Below are 17,500 nucleotides of genomic sequence, written 5' to 3'. Positions count from 1 at the left end.
TTCAGCTGCTGCAGCTTTGCCGGGCCTTTGCAACGCAGCACGGTTGTGTGCCTTGGCGTGCTGCACTTTGATGGGCACGCCAGCTGGCCCGTGTGGCCGCAAGCCAGTGTGTCGGCAGGACGTTCTCTCTCCTAGCCTGAAGGCGCCGCATGAATGCAAGTTGTGGCATTGGGGCTGGTGTGGAAAGCGAAGGAAGAGAGAGCTGGCTTGCATTGCCTGCCTGACCCTTGTGCTGGCTGTGCTGAGAGAAGTGCGCAGCGTTGCAATGTGGAAAGGCAGCAGCGTGCAGGCGGCAGGCTGGTGTGAGGTAGGCGGGGCTTGCAGTTTTCCTTGAGGAGGTGGAGAAGAAAAAAGAGAGCTCGGTGGGGATGGCATGAAGGGGAGCGAGTATCAGGCATATAGGCTAGAATTAGCAGGAGAAGGAGAGAAAGAGGAGGAGAAGTAGAAGTAGAAGTAGAAAAAGAGAGAGAAAAAATTGAAAACAACCGGAAAGAAGAAGTGACGAGGGTGCTAGGGTGGCCAGCTTGAATAGGCGAGAAGACGGTGCTGTAGATGCCTACGGCCATACTAGTCTGAAAACGCCCGATCTCGTCTGATCTCGGAAGCTAAGCAGACTCAGGCCTGGTTAGTACTTGGATGGGAGACCGCCTGGGAATACCAGGTGCAGTAGGCTTTTGCGGCCAGCAGAGACTGCTCACGCCAAGCACTCTCCACACCAGAGGCAGGCCAACCTTTTGCTGCTCTCTGCGTCCTCGCCATTCCTCCCAACACTTGCCTGCGGGCTCAACTCAGGCAGGCGGCTTGGTCGGGCCATTCAGCTGCTGCAGCTTTGCCGGACCTTTGCAACGCAGCACGGTTGGTTGCCTTGGCGTGCTGCACTTTAATGGGCCCGCCAGCTGGCCCGTGTGGCCGCAAGCCAGTGTGTCGGCAGGACGTTCTCCTAGCCTGAAGGCGCCGCATGAATGCAAGTTGTGGCATTGGGGCTGGTGTGGAAAGCGAAGGAAGAGAGAGCTGGCTTGCATTGCCTGCCTGACCCTTGTGCTGGCTGTGCTGAGAGAAGTGCGCAGCGTTGCAATGTGGAAAGGCAGCAGCGTGCAGGCGGCAGGCTGGTGTGAGGTGGGCGGGGCTTGCAGTTTTCCTTGGGGAGGTGGAGAAGAAAAAAGAGAGCTAGGTGGGGACGGCATGAAGGGGAGCGAGTATCAGGCATATAGGCTAGAATTAGCAGGAGAAGGAGAGAAAGAGGAGGAGAAGTAGAAGTAGAAGTAGAAAAAGAGAGAGAAAAAATTGAAAACAACCGGAAAGAAGAAGTGGCGAGGGTGCTAGGGTGGCCAGCTTGAATAGGCGAGAAGACGGTGCTGCAGATGCCTACGGCCATACTAGTCTGAAAACGCCCGATCTCGTCTGATCTCGGAAGCTAAGCAGACTCAGGCCTGGTTAGTACTTGGATGGGAGACCGCCTGGGAATACCAGGTGCAGTAGGCTTTTGCGGCCAGCAGTGACTGCTCACGCCAAGCACTCTCCACACCAGAGGCAGGCCAACCTTTTGCTGCTCTCTGCGTCCTCGCCATTCCTCCCAACACTTGCCTGCGGGCTCAACTCAGGCAGGCGGCTTGGTCGGGCCATTCAGCTGCTGCAGCTTTGCCGGGCCTTTGCAACGCAGCACGGTTGTGTGCCTTGGCGTGCTGCACTTTGATGGGCACGCCAGCTGGCCCGTGTGGCCGCAAGCCAGTGTGTCGGCAGGACGTTCTCTCTCCTAGCCTGAAGGCGCCGCATGAATGCAAGTTGTGGCATTGGGGCTGGTGTGGAAAGCGAAGGAAGAGAGAGCTGGCTTGCATTGCCTGCCTGACCCTTGTGCTGGCTGTGCTGAGAGAAGTGCGCAGCGTTGCAATGTGGAAAGGCAGCAGCGTGCAGGCGGCAGGCTGGTGTGAGGTGGGCGGGGCTTGCAGTTTTCCTTGGGGAGGTGGAGAAGAAAAAAGAGAGCTAGGTGGGGACGGCATGAAGGGGAGCGAGTATCAGGCATATAGGCTAGAATTAGCAGGAGAAGGAGAGAAAGAGGAGGAGAAGTAGAAGTAGAAGTAGAAAAAGAGAGAGAAAAAATTGAAAACAACCGGAAAGAAGAAGTGGCGAGGGTGCTAGGGTGGCCAGCTTGAATAGGCGAGAAGACGGTGCTGCAGATGCCTACGGCCATACTAGTCTGAAAACGCCCGATCTCGTCTGATCTCGGAAACTAAGCAGACTCAGGCCTGGTTAGTACTTGGATGGGAGACCGCCTGGGAATACCAGGTGCAGTAGGCTTTTGCGGCCAGCAGTGACTGCTCACGCCAAGCACTCTCCACACCAGAGGCAGGCCAACCTTTTGCTGCTCTCTGCGTCCTCGCCATTCCTCCCAACACTTGCCTGCGGGCTCAACTCAGGCAGGCGGCTTGGTCGGGCCATTCAGCTGCTGCAGCTTTGCCGGGCCTTTGCAACGCAGCACGGTTGTGTGCCTTGGCGTGCTGCACTTTGATGGGCACGCCAGCTGGCCCGTGTGGCCGCAAGCCAGTGTGTCGGCAGGACGTTCTCTCTCCTAGCCTGAAGGCGCCGCATGAATGCAAGTTGTGGCATTGGGGCTGGTGTGGAAAGCGAAGGAAGAGAGAGCTGGCTTGCATTGCCTGCCTGACCCTTGTGCTGGCTGTGCTGAGAGAAGTGCGCAGCGTTGCAATGTGGAAAGGCAGCAGCGTGCAGGCGGCAGGCTGGTGTGAGGTAGGCGGGGCTTGCAGTTTTCCTTGAGGAGGTGGAGAAGAAAAAAGAGAGCTCGGTGGGGATGGCATGAAGGGGAGCGAGTATCAGGCATATAGGCTAGAATTAGCAGGAGAAGGAGAGAAAGAGGAGGAGAAGTAGAAGTAGAAGTAGAAAAAGAGAGAGAAAAAATTGAAAACAACCGGAAAGAAGAAGTGGCGAGGGTGCTAGGGTGGCCAGCTTGAATAGGCGAGAAGACGGTGCTGCAGATGCCTACGGCCATACTAGTCTGAAAACGCCCGATCTCGTCTGATCTCGGAAGCTAAGCAGACTCAGTCCTGGTTAGTACTTGGATGGGAGACCGCCTGGGAATACCAGGTGCAGTAGGCTTTTGCGGACAGCAGAGACTGCTCACGCCAAGCACTCTCCACACCAGAGGCAGGCCAACCTTTTGCTGCTCTCTGCGTCCTCGCCATTCCTCCCAACACTTGCCTGCGGGCTCAACTCTGGCAGGCGGCTTGGTCGGGCCATTCAGCTGCTGCAGCTTTGCCGGGCCTTTGCAACGCAGCACGGTTGTGTGCCTTGGCGTGTTGCACTTTGATGGGCACGCCAGCTGGCCCGTGTGGCCGCAAGCCAGTGTGTCGGCAGGACGTTCTCTCTCCTAGCCTGAAGGCGCCGCATGAATGCAAGTTGTGGCATTGGGGCTGGTGTGGAAAGCGAAGGAAGAGAGAGCTGGCTTGCATTGCCTGCCTGACCCTTGTGCTGGCTGTGCTGAGAGAAGTGCGCAGCGTTGCAATGTGGAAAGGCAGCAGCGTGCAGGCGGCAGGCTGGTGTGAGGTAGGCGGGGCTTGCAGTTTTCCTTGAGGAGGTGGAGAAGAAAAAAGAGAGCTCGGTGGGGATGGCATGAAGGGGAGCGAGTATCAGGCATATAGGCTAGAATTAGCAGGAGAAGGAGGGAAAGAGGAGGAGAAGTAGAAGTAGAAGTAGAAAAAGAGAGAGAAAAAATTGAAAACAACCGGAAAGAAGAAGTGGCGAGGGTGCTAGGGTGGCCAGCTTGAATAGGCGAGAAGACGGTGCTGCAGATGCCTACGGCCATACTAGTCTGAAAACGTCTGATCTCGGAAGCTAAGCAGACTCAGGCCTGGTTAGTACTTGGATGGGAGACCGCCTGGGAGTACCAGGTGCAGTAGGCTTTTGCGGCCAGCAGAGACTGCTCACGCCAAGCACTCTCCACACCAGAGGCAGGCCAACCTTTTGCTGCTCTCTGCGTCCTCGCCATTCCTCCCAACACTTGCCTGCGGGCTCAACTCAGGCAGGCGGCTTGGTCGGGCCATTCAGCTGCTGCAGCTTTGCCGGGCCTTTGCAACGCAGCACGGTTGGGTGCCTTGGCGTGCTGCACTTTGATGGGCCCGCCAGCTGGCCCGTGTGGCCGCAAGCCAGTGTGTCGGCAGGACGTTCTCCTAGCCTGAAGGCGCCGCATGAATGCAAGTTGTGGCATTGGGGCTGGTGTGGAAAGCGAAGGAAGAGAGAGCTGGCTTGCATTGCCTGCCTGACCCTTGTGCTGGCTGTGCTGAGAGAAGTGCGCAGCGTTGCAATGTGGAAAGGCAGCAGCGTGCAGGCGGCAGGCTGGTGTGAGGTGGGCGGGGCTTGCAGTTTTCCTTGGGGAGGTGGAGAAGAAAAAAGAGAGCTAGGTGGGGACGGCATGAAGGGGAGCGAGTATCAGGCATATAGGCTAGAATTAGCAGGAGAAGGAGAGAAAGAGGAGGAGAAGTAGAAGTAGAAGTAGAAAAAGAGAGAGAAAAAATTGAAAACAACCGGAAAGAAGAAGTGGCGAGGGTGCTAGGGTGGCCAGCTTGAATAGGCGAGAAGACGGTGCTGCAGATGCCTACGGCCATACTAGTCTGAAAACGCCCGATCTCGTCTGATCTCGGAAGCTAAGCAGACTCAGGCCTGGTTAGTACTTGAATGGGAGACCGCCTGGGAATACCAGGTGCAGTAGGCTTTTGCGGCCAGCAGTGACTGCTCACGCCAAGCACTCTCCACACCAGAGGCAGGCCAACCTTTTGCTGCCCTCTGCGTCCTCGCCATTCCTCCCAACACTTGCCTGCGGGCTCAACTCAGGCAGGCGGCTTGGTCGGGCCATTCAGCTGCTGCAGCTTTGCCGGGCCTTTGCAACGCAGCACGGTTGTGTGCCTTGGCGTGCTGCACTTTGATGGGCACGCCAGCTGGCCCGTGTGGCCGCAAGCCAGTGTGTCGGCAGGATGTTCTCTCTCCTAGCCTGAAGGCGCCGCATGAATGCAAGTTGTGGCATTGGGGCTGGTGTGGAAAGCGAAGGAAGAGAGAGCTGGCTTGCATTGCCTGCCTGACCCTTGTGCTGGCTGTGCTGAGAGAAGTGCGCAGCGTTGCAATGTGGAAAGGCAGCAGCGTGCAGGCGGCAGGCTGGTGTGAGGTAGGCGGGGCTTGCAGTTTTCCTTGAGGAGGTGGAGAAGAAAAAAGAGAGCTCGGTGGGGATGGCATGAAGGGGAGCGAGTATCAGGCATATAGGCTAGAATTAGCAGGAGAAGGAGAGAAAGAGGAGGAGAAGTAGAAGTAGAAGTAGAAAAAGAGAGAGAAAAAATTGAAAACAACCGGAAAGAAGAAGTGGCGAGGGTGCTAGGGTGGCCAGCTTGAATAGGCGAGAAGACGGTGCTGCAGATGCCTACGGCCATACTAGTCTGAAAACGCCCGATCTCGTCTGATCTCGGAAGCTAAGCAGACTCAGGCCTGGTTAGTACTTGGATGGGAGACCGCCTGGGAATACCAGGTGCAGTAGGCTTTTGCGGCCAGCAGAGACTGCTCACGCCAAGCACTCTCCACACCAGAGGCAGGCCAACCTTTTGCTGCTCTCTGCGTCCTCGCCATTCCTCCCAACACTTGCCTGCGGGCTCAACTCAGGCAGGCGGCTTGGTCGGGCCATTCAGCTGCTGCAGCTTTGCCGGGCCTTTGCAACGCAGCACGGTTGTGTGCCTTGGCGTGCTGCACTTTGATGGGCACGCCAGCTGGCCCGTGTGGCCGCAAGCCAGTGTGTCGGCAGGACGTTCTCTCTCCTAGCCTGAAGGCGCCGCATGAATGCAAGTTGTGGCATTGGGGCTGGTGTGGAAAGCGAAGGAAGAGAGAGCTGGCTTGCATTGCCTGCCTGACCCTTGTGCTGGCTGTGCTGAGAGAAGTGCGCAGCGTTGCAATGTGGAAAGGCAGCAGCGTGCAGGCGGCAGGCTGGTGTGAGGTGGGCGGGGCTTGCAGTTTTCCTTGGGGAGGTGGAGAAGAAAAAAGAGAGCTAGGTGGGGACGGCATGAAGGGGAGCGCGTATCAGGCATATAGGCTAGAATTAGCAGGTGAAGGAGAGAAAGAGGAGGAGAAGTAGAAGTAGAAGTAGAAAAAGAGAGAGAAAAAATTGAAAACAACCGGAAAGAAGAAGTGGCGAGGGTGCTAGGGTGGCCAGCTTGAATAGGCGAGAAGACGGTGCTGCAGATGCCTACGGCCATACTAGTCTGAAAACGCCCGATCTCGTCTGATCTCGGAAGCTAAGCAGACTCAGGCCTGGTTAGTACTTGGATGGGAGACCGCCTGGGAATACCAGGTGCAGTAGGCTTTTGCGGCCAGCAGAGACTGCTCACGCCAAGCACTCTCCACACCAGAGGCAGGCCAACTTTTTGCTGCTCTCTGCGTCCTCGCCATTCCTCCCAACACTTGCCTGCGGGCTCAACTCAGGCAGGCGGCTTGGTCGGGCCATTCAGCTGCTGCAGCTTTGCCGGACCTTTGCAACGCAGCACGGTTGGTTGCCTTGGCGTGCTGCACTTTAATGGGCCCGCCAGCTGGCCCGTGTGGCCGCAAGCCAGTGTGTCGGCAGGACGTTCTCCTAGCCTGAAGGCGCCGCATGAATGCAAGTTGTGGCATTGGGGCTGGTGTGGAAAGCGAAGGAAGAGAGAGCTGGCTTGCATTGCCTGCCTGACCCTTGTGCTGGCTGTGCTGAGAGAAGTGCGCAGCGTTGCAATGTGGAAAGGCAGCAGCGTGCAGGCGGCAGGCTGGTGTGAGGTGGGCGGGGCTTGCAGTTTTCCTTGGGGAGGTGGAGAAGAAAAAAGGGAGCTAGGTGGGGACGGCATGAAGGGGAGCGAGTATCAGGCATATAGGCTAGAATTAGCAGGAGAAGGAGAGAAAGAGGAGGAGAAGTAGAAGTAGAAGTAGAAAAAGAGAGAGAAAAAATTGAAAACAACCGGAAAGAAGAAGTGGCGAGGGTGCTAGGGTGGCCAGCTTGAATAGGCGAGAAGACGGTGCTGCAGATGCCTACGGCCATACTAGTCTGAAAACGCCCGATCTCGTCTGATCTCGGAAGCTAAGCAGACTCAGGCCTGGTTAGTACTTGGATGGGAGACCGCCTGGGAATACCAGGTGCAGTAGGCTTTTGCGGCCAGCAGTGACTGCTCACGCCAAGCACTCTCCACACCAGAGGCAGGCCAACCTTTTGCTGCTCTCTGCGTCCTCGCCATTCCTCCCAACACTTGCCTGCGGGCTCAACTCAGGCAGGCGGCTTGGTCGGGCCATTCAGCTGCTGCAGCTTTGCCGGGCCTTTGCAACGCAGCACGGTTGTGTGCCTTGGCGTGCTGCACTTTGATGGGCACGCCAGCTGGCCCGTGTGGCCGCAAGCCAGTGTGTCGGCAGGATGTTCTCTCTCCTAGCCTGAAGGCGCCGCATGAATGCAAGTTGTGGCATTGGGGCTGGTGTGGAAAGCGAAGGAAGAGAGAGCTGGCTTGCATTGCCTGCCTGACCCTTGTGCTGGCTGTGCTGAGAGAAGTGCGCAGCGTTGCAATGTGGAAAGGCAGCAGCGTGCAGGCGGCAGGCTGGTGTGAGGTAGGCGGGGCTTGCAGTTTTCCTTGAGGAGGTGGAGAAGAAAAAAGAGAGCTCGGTGGGGATGGCATGAAGGGGAGCGAGTATCAGGCATATAGGCTAGAATTAGCAGGAGAAGGAGAGAAAGAGGAGGAGAAGTAGAAGTAGAAGTAGAAAAAGAGAGAGAAAAAATTGAAAACAACCGGAAAGAAGAAGTGGCGAGGGTGCTAGGGTGGCCAGCTTGAATAGGCGAGAAGACGGTGCTGCAGATGCCTACGGCCATACTAGTCTGAAAACGCCCGATCTCGTCTGATCTCGGAAGCTAAGCAGACTCAGGCCTGGTTAGTACTTGGATGGGAGACCGCCTGGGAATACCAGGTGCAGTAGGCTTTTGCGGCCAGCAGAGACTGCTCACGCCAAGCACTCTCCACACCAGAGGCAGGCCAACCTTTTGCTGCTCTCTGCGTCCTCGCCATTCCTCCCAACACTTGCCTGCGGGCTCAACTCAGGCAGGCGGCTTGGTCGGGCCATTCAGCTGCTGCAGCTTTGCCGGGCCTTTGCAACGCAGCACGGTTGTGTGCCTTGGCGTGCTGCACTTTGATGGGCACGCCAGCTGGCCCGTGTGGCCGCAAGCCAGTGTGTCGGCAGGACGTTCTCTCTCCTAGCCTGAAGGCGCCGCATGAATGCAAGTTGTGGCATTGTGGCTGGTGTGGAAAGCGAAGGAAGAGAGAGCTGGCTTGCATTGCCTGCCTGACCCTTGTGCTGGCTGTGCTGAGAGAAGTGCGCAGCGTTGCAATGTGGAAAGGCAGCAGCGTGCAGGCGGCAGGCTGGTGTGAGGTGGGCGGGGCTTGCAGTTTTCCTTGGGGAGGTGGAGAAGAAAAAAGAGAGCTAGGTGGGGACGGCATGAAGGGGAGCGCGTATCAGGCATATAGGCTAGAATTAGCAGGTGAAGGAGAGAAAGAGGAGGTGAAGTAGAAGTAGAAGTAGAAAAAGAGAGAGAAAAAATTGAAAACAACCGGAAAGAAGAAGTTGCGAGGGTGCTAGCGTGGCCAGCTTGAATAGGTGAGAAGACGGTGCTGCAGATGCTTATGGCCATGCTAGTCTGAAAATGCCCGATCTCGTCTGATCTCGGAAGCTAAGCAGACTCAGGCCTGGTTAGTACTTGGATGGGAGACCGCCTGGGAATACCAGGTGCAGTAGGCTTTTGCGGCCAGCAGAGACGGCTCACGCCAAGCACTCTCCACACCAGAGGCAGGCCAACCTTTTGCTGCTCTCTGCGTCCTCGCCATTCCTCCCAACACTTGCCTGCGGGCTCAACTCAGGCAGGCGGCTTGGTCGGGCCATTCAGCTGCTGCAGCTTTGCCGGACCTTTGCAACGCAGCACGGTTGGTTGCCTTGGCGTGCTGCACTTTAATGGGCCCGCCAGCTGGCCCGTGTGGCCGCAAGCCAGTGTGTCGGCAGGACGTTCTCCTAGCCTGAAGGCGCCGCATGAATGCAAGTTGTGGCATTGGGGCTGGTGTGGAAAGCGAAGGAAGAGAGAGCTGGCTTGCATTGCCTGCCTGACCCTTGTGCTGGCTGTGCTGAGAGAAGTGCGCAGCGTTGCAATGTGGAAAGGCAGCAGCGTGCAGGCGGCAGGCTGGTGTGAGGTGGGCGGGGCTTGCAGTTTTCCTTGGGGAGGTGGAGGAGAAAAAAGAGAGCTAGGTGGGGACGGCATGAAGGGGAGCGAGTATCAGGCATATAGGCTAGAATTAGCAGGAGAAGGAGAGAAAGAGGAGGAGAAGTAGAAGTAGAAGTAGAAAAAGAGAGAGAAAAAATTGAAAACAACCGGAAAGAAGAAGTGGCGAGGGTGCTAGGGTGGCCAGCTTGAATAGGCGAGAAGACGGTGCTGCAGATGCCTACGGCCATACTAGTCTGAAAACGCCCGATCTTGTCTGATCTCGGAAGCTAAGCAGACTCAGGCCTGGTTAGTACTTGGATGGGAGACCGCCTGGGAATACCAGGTGCAGTAGGCTTTTGCGGCCAGCAGAGACTGCTCACGCCAAGCACTCTCCACACCAGAGGCAGGCCAACCTTTTGCTGCTCTCTGCGTCCTCGCCATTCCTCCCAACACTTGCCTGCGGGCTCAACTCAGGCAGGCGGCTTGGTCGGGCCATTCAGCTGCTGCAGCTTTGCCGGGCCTTTGCAACGCAGCACGGTTGTGTGCCTTGGCGTGCTGCACTTTGATGGGCACGCCAGCTGGCCCGTGTGGCCGCAAGCCAGTGTGTCGGAAGGACGTTCTCTCTCCTAGCCTGAAGGCGCCGCATGAATGCAAGTTGTGGCATTGGGGCTGGTGTGGAAAGCGAAGGAAGAGAGAGCTGGCTTGCATTGCCTGCCTGACCCTTGTGCTGGCTGTGCTGAGAGAAGTGCGCAGCGTTGCAATGTGGAAAGGCAGCAGCGTGCAGGCGGCAGGCTGGTGTGAGGTGGGCGGGGCTTGCAGTTTTCCTTGGGGAGGTGGAGAAGAAAAAAGAGAGCTAGGTGGGGACGGCATGAAGGGGAGCGAGTATCAGGCATATAGGCTAGAATTAGCAGGAGAAGGAGAGAAAGAGGAGGAGAAGTAGAAGTAGAAGTAGAAAAAGAGAGAGAAAAAATTGAAAACAACCGGAAAGAAGAAGTGGCGAGGGTGCTAGGGTGGCCAGCTTGAATAGGCGAGAAGACGGTGATGCAGATGCCTACGGCCATACTAGTCTGTAAACGCCCGATCTCGTCTGATCTCGGAAGCTAAGCAGACTCAGGCCTGGTTAGTACTTGGATGGGCGACCGCCTGGGAATACCAGGTGCAGTAGGCTTTTGCGGCCAGCAGAGACTGCTCACGCCAAGCACTCTCCACACCAGAGGCTGGCCAACCTTTTGCTGCTCTCTGCGTCCTCGCCATTCCTCCCAACACTTGCCTGCGGGCTCAACTCAGGCAGGCGGCTTGGTCGGGCCATTCAGCTGCTGCAGCTTTGCCGGGCCTTTGCAACGCAGCACGGTTGTGTGCCTTGGCGTGCTGCACTTTGATGGGCACGCCAGCTGGCCCGTGTGGCCGCAAGCCAGTGTGTCGGCAGGACGTTCTCTCTCCTAGCCTGAAGGCGCCGCATGAATGCAAGTTGTGGCATTGGGGCTGGTGTGGAAAGCGAAGGAAGAGAGAGCTGGCTTGCATTGCCTGCCTGACCCTTGTGCTGGCTGTGCTGAGAGAAGTGCGCAGCGTTGCAATGTGGAAAGGCAGCAGCGTGCAGGCGGCAGGCTGGTGTGAGGTGGGCGGGGCTTGCAGTTTTCCTTGGGGAGGTGGAGAATAAAAAAGAGAGCTAGGTGGGGACGGCATGAAGGGGAGCGCGTATCGGGCATATAGGCTAGAATTAGCAGGTGAAGGAGAGAAAGAGGAGGAGCAGTAGAAGTAGAAGTAGAAAAAGAGAGAGAAAAAATTGAAAACAACCGGAAAGAAGAAGTTGCGAGGGTGCTAGCGTGGCCAGCTTGAATAGGTGAGAAGACGGTGCTGCAGATGCTTATGGCCATGCTAGTCTGAAAATGCCCGATCTCGTCTGATCTCGGAAGCTAAGCAGACTCAGGCCTGGTTAGTACTTGGATGGGAGACCGCCTGGGAATACCAGGTGCAGTAGGCTTTTGCGGCCAGCAGAGACTGCTCACGCCAAGCACTCTCCACACCAGAGGCAGGCCAACCTTTTGCTGCTCTCTGCGTCCTCGCCATTCCTCCCAACACTTGCCTGCGGGCTCAACTCAGGCAGGCGGCTTGGTCGGGCCATTCAGCTGCTGCAGCTTTGCCGGACCTTTGCAACGCAGCACGGTTGGTTGCCTTGGCGTGCTGCACTTTAATGGGCCCGCCAGCTGGCCCGTGTGGCCGCAAGCCAGTGTGTCGGCAGGACGTTCTCCTAGCCTGAAGGCGCCGCATGAATGCAAGTTGTGGCATTGGGGCTGGTGTGGAAAGCGAAGGAAGAGAGAGCTGGCTTGCATTGCCTGCCTGACCCTTGTGCTGGCTGTGCTGAGAGAAGTGCGCAGCGTTGCAATGTGGAAAGGCAGCAGCGTGCAGGCGGCAGGCTGGTGTGAGGTGGGCGGGGCTTGCAGTTTTCCTTGGGGAGGTGGAGAAGAAAAAAGAGAGCTAGGTGGGGACGGCATGAAGGGGAGCGAGTATCAGGCATATAGGCTAGAATTAGCAGGAGAAGGAGAGAAAGAGGAGGAGAAGTAGAAGTAGAAGTAGAAAAAGAGAGAGAAAAAATTGAAAACAACCGGAAAGAAGAAGTGGCGAGGGTGCTAGGGTGGCCAGCTTGAATAGGCGAGAAGACGGTGCTGCAGATGCCTACGGCCATACTAGTCTGAAAACGCCCGATCTCGTCTGATCTCGGAAGCTAAGCAGACTCAGGCCTGGTTAGTACTTGGATGGGAGACCGCCTGGGAATACCAGGTGCAGTAGGCTTTTGCGGCCAGCAGTGAATGCTCACGCCAAGCACTCTCCACACCAGAGGCAGGCCAACCTTTTGCTGCTCTCTGCGTCCTCGCCATTCCTCCCAACACTTGCCTGCGGGCTCAACTCAGGCAGGCGGCTTGGTCGGGCCATTCAGCTGCTGCAGCTTTGCCGGGCCTTTGCAACGCAGCACGGTTGTGTGCCTTGGCGTGCTGCACTTTGATGGGCACGCCAGCTGGCCCGTGTGGCCGCAAGCCAGTGTGTCGGCAGGACGTTCTCTCTCCTAGCCTGAAGGCGCCGCATGAATGCAAGTTGTGGCATTGGGGCTGGTGTGGAAAGCGAAGGAAGAGAGAGCTGGCTTGCATTGCCTGCCTGACCCTTGTGCTGGCTGTGCTGAGAGAAGTGCGCAGCGTTGCAATGTGGAAAGGCAGCAGCGTGCAGGCGGCAGGCTGGTGTGAGGTGGGCGGGGCTTGCAGTTTTCCTTGGGGAGGTGGAGAAGAAAAAAGAGAGCTAGGTGGGGACGGCATGAAGGGGAGCGAGTATCAGGCATATAGGCTAGAATTAGCAGGAGAAGGAGAGAAAGAGGAGGAGAAGTAGAAGTAGAAGTAGAAAAAGAGAGAGAAAAAATTGAAAACAACCGGAAAGAAGAAGTGGCGAGGGTGCTAGGGTGGCCAACTTGAATAGGCGAGAAGACGGTGCTGCAGATGCCTACGGCCATACTAGTCTGAAAACGCCCGATCTCGTCTGATCTCGGAAGCTAAGCAGACTCAGGCCTGGTTAGTACTTGGATGGGAGACCGCCTGGGAATACCAGGTGCAGTAGGCTTTTGCGGCCAGCAGAGACTGCTCACGCCAAGCACTCTCCACACCAGAGGCAGGCCATCCTTTTGCTGCTCTCTGCGTCCTCGCCATTCCTCCCAACACTTGCCTGCGGGCTCAACTCAGGCAGGCGGCTTGGTCGGGCCATTCAGCTGCTGCAGCTTTGCCGGGCCTTTGCAACGCAGCACGGTTGGGTGCCTTGGCGTGCTGCACTTTGATGGGCCCGCCAGCTGGCCCGTGTGGCTGCAAGCCAGTGTGTCGGCAGGACGTTCTCCTAGCCTGAAGGCGCCGCATGAATGCAAGTTGTGGCATTGGGGCTGGTGTGGAAAGCGAAGGAAGAGAGAGCTGGCTTGCATTGCCTGCCTGACCCTTGTGCTGGCTGTGCTGAGAGAAGTGCGCAGCGTTGCAATGTGGAAAGGCAGCAGCGTGCAGGCGGCAGGCTGGTGTGAGGTGGGCGGGGCTTGCAGTTTTCCTTGGGGAGGTGGAGAAGAAAAAAGAGAGCTAGGTGGGGACGGCATGAAGGGGAGCGAGTATCAGGCATATAGGCTAGAATTAGCAGGAGAAGGAGAGAAAGAGGAGGAGAAGTAGAAGTAGAAGTAGAAAAAGAGAGAGAAAAAATTGAAAACAACCGGAAAGAAGAAGTGGCGAGGGTGCTAGGGTGGCCAGCTTGAATAGGCGAGAAGACGGTGCTGCAGATGCCTACGGCCATACTAGTCTGAAAACGCCCGATCTCGTCTGATCTCGGAAGCTAAGCAGACTCAGGCCTGGTTAGTACTTGGATGGGAGACCGCCTGGGAATACCAGGTGCAGTAGGCTTTTGCGGCCAGCAGTGACTGCTCACGCCAAGCACTCTCCACACCAGAGGCAGGCCAACCTTTTGCTGCTCTCTGCGTCCTCGCCATTCCTCCCAACACTTGCCTGCGGGCTCAACTCAGGCAGGCGGCTTGGTCGGGCCATTCAGCTGCTGCAGCTTTGCCGGGCCTTTGCAACGCAGCACGGTTGTGTGCCTTGGCGTGCTGCACTTTGATGGGCACGCCAGCTGGCCCGTGTGGCCGCAAGCCAGTGTGTCGGCAGGATGTTCTCTCTCCTAGCCTGAAGGCGCCGCATGAATGCAAGTTGTGGCATTGGGGCTGGTGTGGAAAGCGAAGGAAGAGAGAGCTGGCTTGCATTTCCTGCCTGACCCTTGTGCTGGCTGTGCTGAGAGAAGTGCGCAGCGTTGCAATGTGGAAAGGCAGCAGCGTGCAGGCGGCAGGCTGGTGTGAGGTGGGCGGGGCTTGCAGTTTTCCTTGGGGAGGTGGAGAAGAAAAAAGAGAGCTAGGTGGGGACGGCATGAAGGGGAGCGAGTATCAGGCATATAGGCTAGAATTAGCAGGAGAAGGAGAGAAAGAGGAGGAGAAGTAGAAGTAGAAGTAGAAAAAGAGAGAGAAAAAATTGAAAACAACCGGAAAGAAGAAGTGGCGAGGGTGCTAGGGTGGCCAGCTTGAATAGGCGAGAAGACGGTGCTGCAGATGCCTACGGCCATACTAGTCTGAAAACGCCCGATCTCGTCTGATCTCGGAAGCTAAGCAGACTCAGGCCTGGTTAGTACTTGGATGGGAGACCGCCTGGGAATACCAGGTGCAGTAGGCTTTTGCGGCCAGCAGTGAATGCTCACGCCAAGCACTCTCCACACCAGAGGCAGGCCAACCTTTTGCTGCTCTCTGCGTCCTCGCCATTCCTCCCAACACTTGCCTGCGGGCTCAACTCAGGCAGGCGGCTTGGTCGGGCCATTCAGCTGCTGCAGCTTTGCCGGGCCTTTGCAACGCAGCACGGTTGTGTGCCTTGGCGTGCTGCACTTTGATGGGCACGCCAGCTGGCCCGTGTGGCCGCAAGCCAGTGTGTCGGCAGGACGTTCTCTCTCCTAGCCTGAAGGCGCCGCATGAATGCAAGTTGTGGCATTGGGGCTGGTGTGGAAAGCGAAGGAAGAGAGAGCTGGCTTGCATTGCCTGCCTGACCCTTGTGCTGGCTGTGCTGAGAGAAGTGCGCAGCGTTGCAATGTGGAAAGGCAGCAGCGTGCAGGCGGCAGGCTGGTGTGAGGTGGGCGGGGCTTGCAGTTTTCCTTGGGGAGGTGGAGAAGAAAAAAGAGAGCTAGGTGGGGACGGCATGAAGGGGAGCGAGTATCAGGCATATAGGCTAGAATTAGCAGGAGAAGGAGAGAAAGAGGAGGAGAAGTAGAAGTAGAAGTAGAAAAAGAGAGAGAAAAAATTGAAAACAACCGGAAAGAAGAAGTGGCGAGGGTGCTAGGGTGGCCAACTTGAATAGGCGAGAAGACGGTGCTGCAGATGCCTACGGCCATACTAGTCTGAAAACGCCTGATCTCGGAAGCTAAGCAGACTCAGGCCTCGTTAGTACTTGGATGGGAGACCGCCTGGGAATACCAGGTGCAGTAGGCTTTTGCGGCCAGCAGAGACTGCTCACGCCAAGCACTCTCCACACCAGAGGCAGGCCAACCTTTTGCTGCTCTCTGCGTCCTCGCCATTCCTCCCAACACTTGCCTGCGGGCTCAACTCAGGCAGGCGGCTTGGTCGGGCCATTCAGCTGCTGCAGCTTTGCCGGGCCTTTGCAACGCAGCACGGTTGGGTGCCTTGGCGTGCTGCACTTTGATGGGCCCGCCAGCTGGCCCGTGTGGCCGCAAGCCAGTGTGTCGGCAGGACGTTCTCCTAGCCTGAAGGCGCCGCATGAATGCAAGTTGTGGCATTAGGGCTGGTGTGGAAAGCGAAGGAAGAGAGAGCTGGCTTGCATTGCCTGCCTGACCCTTGTGCTGGCTGTGCTGAGAGAAGTGCGCAGCGTTGCAATGTGGAAAGGCAGCAGCGTGCAGGCGGCAGGCTGGTGTGAGGTGGGCGGGGCTTGCAGTTTTCCTTGGGGAGGTGGAGAAGAAAAAAGAGAGCTAGGTGGGGACGGCATGAAGGGGAGCGAGTATCAGGCATATAGGCTAGAATTAGCAGGAGAAGGAGAGAAAGAGGAGGAGAAGTAGAAGTAGAAGTAGAAAAAGAGAGAGAAAAAATTGAAAACAACCGGAAAGAAGAAGTGGCGAGGGTGCTAGGGTGGCCAGCTTGAATAGGCGAGAAGACGGTGCTGCAGATGCCTACGGCCATACTAGTCTGAAAACGCCCGATCTCGTCTGATCTCGGAAGCTAAGCAGACTCAGGCCTGGTTAGTACTTGGATGGGAGACCGCCTGGGAATACCAGGTGCAGTAGGCTTTTGCGGCCAGCAGTGACTGCTCACGCCAAGCACTCTCCACACCAGAGGCAGGCCAACCTTTTGCTGCTCTCTGCGTCCTCGCCATTCCTCCCAACACTTGCCTGCGGGCTCAACTCAGGCAGGCGGCTTGGTCGGGCCATTCAGCTGCTGCAGCTTTGCCGGGCCTTTGCAACGCAGCACGGTTGTGTGCCTTGGCGTGCTGCACTTTGATGGGCACGCCAGCTGGCCCGTGTGGCCGCAAGCCAGTGTGTCGGCAGGACGTTCTCTCTCCTAGCCTGAAGGCGCCGCATGAATGCAAGTTGTGGCATTGGGGCTGGTGTGGAAAGCGAAGGAAGAGAGAGCTGGCTTGCATTGCCTGCCTGACCCTTGTGCTGGCTGTGCTGAGAGAAGTGCGCAGCGTTGCAATGTGGAAAGGCAGCAGCGTGCAGGCGGCAGGCTGGTGTGAGGTAGGCGGGGCTTGCAGTTTTCCTTGAGGAGGTGGAGAAGAAAAAAGAGAGCTCGGTGGGGATGGCATGAAGGGGAGCGAGTATCAGGCATATAGGCTAGAATTAGCAGGAGAAGGAGAGAAAGAGGAGGAGAAGTAGAAGTAGAAGTAGAAAAAGAGAGAGAAAAAATTGAAAACAACCGGAAAGAAGAAGTGGCGAGGGTGCTAGGGTGGCCAGCTTGAATAGGCGAGAAGACGGTGCTGCAGATGCCTACGGCCATACTAGTCTGAAAACGCCCGATCTCGTCTGATCTCGGAAGCTAAGCAGACTCAGGCCTGGTTAGTACTTGGATGGGAGACCGCCTGGGAATACCAGGTGCAGTAGGCTTTTGCGGCCAGCAGAGACTGCTCACGCCAAGCACTCTCCACACCAGAGGCAGGCCAACCTTTTGCTGCTCTCTGCGTCCTCGCCATTCCTCCCAACACTTGCCTGCGGGCTCAACTCTGGCAGGCGGCTTGGTCGGGCCATTCAGCTGCTGCAGCTTTGCCGGGCCTTTGCAACGCAGCACGGTTGTGTGCCTTGGCGTGCTGCACTTTGATGGGCACGCCAGCTGGCCCGTGTGGCCGCAAGCCAGTGTGTCGGCAGGACGTTCTCTCTCCTAGCCTGAAGGCGCCGCATGAATGCAAGTTGTGGCATTGGGGCTGGTGTGGAAAGCGAAGGAAGAGAGAGCTGGCTTGCATTGCCTGCCTGACCCTTGTGCTGGCTGTGCTGAGAGAAGTGCGCAGCGTTGCAATGTTGAAAGGCAGCAGCGTGCAGGCGGCAGGCTGGTGTGAGGTAGGCGGGGCTTGCAGTTTTCCTTGAGGAGGTGGAGAAGAAAAAAGAGAGCTCGGTGGGGATGGCATGAAGGGGAGCGAGTATCAGGCATATAGGCTAGAATTAGCAGGAGAAGGAGGGAAAGAGGAGGAGAAGTAGAAGTAGAAGTAGAAAAAGAGAGAGAAAAAA

The 17,500-nt window shown here is 57.0% G+C and overlaps 19 non-coding genes and 2 pseudogenes across 19 annotated transcripts; all 21 read left to right on the top strand.

Annotated features, from left to right (window-relative positions):
- The first annotated feature begins 554 nt into the window (after nucleotides 1-554).
- LOC140411931 (5S ribosomal RNA) lies at nucleotides 555-673 on the top strand. Its single transcript, XR_011941141.1, has one exon. It is a non-coding gene; the product is annotated as a 5S ribosomal RNA (ribosomal RNA).
- Nucleotides 674-1,363: 690 nt separating this feature from the next.
- LOC140411930 (5S ribosomal RNA) lies at nucleotides 1,364-1,482 on the top strand. Its single transcript, XR_011941140.1, has one exon. It is a non-coding gene; the product is annotated as a 5S ribosomal RNA (ribosomal RNA).
- Nucleotides 1,483-2,176: 694 nt separating this feature from the next.
- On the top strand, nucleotides 2,177-2,295 carry LOC140414232 (5S ribosomal RNA). The gene has a single exon (XR_011943373.1). It is a non-coding gene; the product is annotated as a 5S ribosomal RNA (ribosomal RNA).
- A 694-nt stretch (nucleotides 2,296-2,989) lies between these two features.
- Nucleotides 2,990-3,108, top strand: LOC140414000 (5S ribosomal RNA). The gene has a single exon (XR_011943148.1). It is a non-coding gene; the product is annotated as a 5S ribosomal RNA (ribosomal RNA).
- Nucleotides 3,109-3,802: 694 nt separating this feature from the next.
- Nucleotides 3,803-3,911, top strand: LOC140415654 (5S ribosomal RNA; annotated as a pseudogene).
- A 690-nt stretch (nucleotides 3,912-4,601) lies between these two features.
- LOC140413355 (5S ribosomal RNA) lies at nucleotides 4,602-4,720 on the top strand. Its single transcript, XR_011942527.1, has one exon. It is a non-coding gene; the product is annotated as a 5S ribosomal RNA (ribosomal RNA).
- Nucleotides 4,721-5,414: 694 nt separating this feature from the next.
- On the top strand, nucleotides 5,415-5,533 carry LOC140411929 (5S ribosomal RNA). The gene has a single exon (XR_011941139.1). It is a non-coding gene; the product is annotated as a 5S ribosomal RNA (ribosomal RNA).
- A 694-nt stretch (nucleotides 5,534-6,227) lies between these two features.
- Nucleotides 6,228-6,346, top strand: LOC140411927 (5S ribosomal RNA). Its single transcript, XR_011941136.1, has one exon. It is a non-coding gene; the product is annotated as a 5S ribosomal RNA (ribosomal RNA).
- Nucleotides 6,347-7,036: 690 nt separating this feature from the next.
- LOC140411926 (5S ribosomal RNA) lies at nucleotides 7,037-7,155 on the top strand. The gene has a single exon (XR_011941135.1). It is a non-coding gene; the product is annotated as a 5S ribosomal RNA (ribosomal RNA).
- A 694-nt stretch (nucleotides 7,156-7,849) lies between these two features.
- On the top strand, nucleotides 7,850-7,968 carry LOC140411925 (5S ribosomal RNA). The gene has a single exon (XR_011941134.1). It is a non-coding gene; the product is annotated as a 5S ribosomal RNA (ribosomal RNA).
- A 694-nt stretch (nucleotides 7,969-8,662) lies between these two features.
- LOC140415041 (5S ribosomal RNA) lies at nucleotides 8,663-8,781 on the top strand. Its single transcript, XR_011944162.1, has one exon. It is a non-coding gene; the product is annotated as a 5S ribosomal RNA (ribosomal RNA).
- Nucleotides 8,782-9,471: 690 nt separating this feature from the next.
- On the top strand, nucleotides 9,472-9,590 carry LOC140414087 (5S ribosomal RNA). Its single transcript, XR_011943233.1, has one exon. It is a non-coding gene; the product is annotated as a 5S ribosomal RNA (ribosomal RNA).
- A 694-nt stretch (nucleotides 9,591-10,284) lies between these two features.
- On the top strand, nucleotides 10,285-10,403 carry LOC140413304 (5S ribosomal RNA). Its single transcript, XR_011942477.1, has one exon. It is a non-coding gene; the product is annotated as a 5S ribosomal RNA (ribosomal RNA).
- Nucleotides 10,404-11,097: 694 nt separating this feature from the next.
- LOC140415040 (5S ribosomal RNA) lies at nucleotides 11,098-11,216 on the top strand. Its single transcript, XR_011944161.1, has one exon. It is a non-coding gene; the product is annotated as a 5S ribosomal RNA (ribosomal RNA).
- A 690-nt stretch (nucleotides 11,217-11,906) lies between these two features.
- LOC140411924 (5S ribosomal RNA) lies at nucleotides 11,907-12,025 on the top strand. The gene has a single exon (XR_011941133.1). It is a non-coding gene; the product is annotated as a 5S ribosomal RNA (ribosomal RNA).
- A 694-nt stretch (nucleotides 12,026-12,719) lies between these two features.
- On the top strand, nucleotides 12,720-12,838 carry LOC140411922 (5S ribosomal RNA). Its single transcript, XR_011941132.1, has one exon. It is a non-coding gene; the product is annotated as a 5S ribosomal RNA (ribosomal RNA).
- Nucleotides 12,839-13,528: 690 nt separating this feature from the next.
- Nucleotides 13,529-13,647, top strand: LOC140411921 (5S ribosomal RNA). Its single transcript, XR_011941131.1, has one exon. It is a non-coding gene; the product is annotated as a 5S ribosomal RNA (ribosomal RNA).
- A 694-nt stretch (nucleotides 13,648-14,341) lies between these two features.
- LOC140411920 (5S ribosomal RNA) lies at nucleotides 14,342-14,460 on the top strand. The gene has a single exon (XR_011941130.1). It is a non-coding gene; the product is annotated as a 5S ribosomal RNA (ribosomal RNA).
- Nucleotides 14,461-15,154: 694 nt separating this feature from the next.
- LOC140415671 (5S ribosomal RNA) lies at nucleotides 15,155-15,263 on the top strand (annotated as a pseudogene).
- A 690-nt stretch (nucleotides 15,264-15,953) lies between these two features.
- On the top strand, nucleotides 15,954-16,072 carry LOC140411919 (5S ribosomal RNA). Its single transcript, XR_011941129.1, has one exon. It is a non-coding gene; the product is annotated as a 5S ribosomal RNA (ribosomal RNA).
- Nucleotides 16,073-16,766: 694 nt separating this feature from the next.
- On the top strand, nucleotides 16,767-16,885 carry LOC140411918 (5S ribosomal RNA). The gene has a single exon (XR_011941128.1). It is a non-coding gene; the product is annotated as a 5S ribosomal RNA (ribosomal RNA).
- Nucleotides 16,886-17,500: the final 615 nt, after the last annotated feature.

The sequence above is a fragment of the Scyliorhinus torazame genome, chromosome 4 (genome assembly GCF_047496885.1).
Source record: "Scyliorhinus torazame isolate Kashiwa2021f chromosome 4, sScyTor2.1, whole genome shotgun sequence".
Classification (NCBI taxonomy): Eukaryota; Metazoa; Chordata; class Chondrichthyes; order Carcharhiniformes; family Scyliorhinidae; genus Scyliorhinus; species Scyliorhinus torazame.
This window is presented reverse-complemented; position numbering and strand designations above follow the sequence as displayed.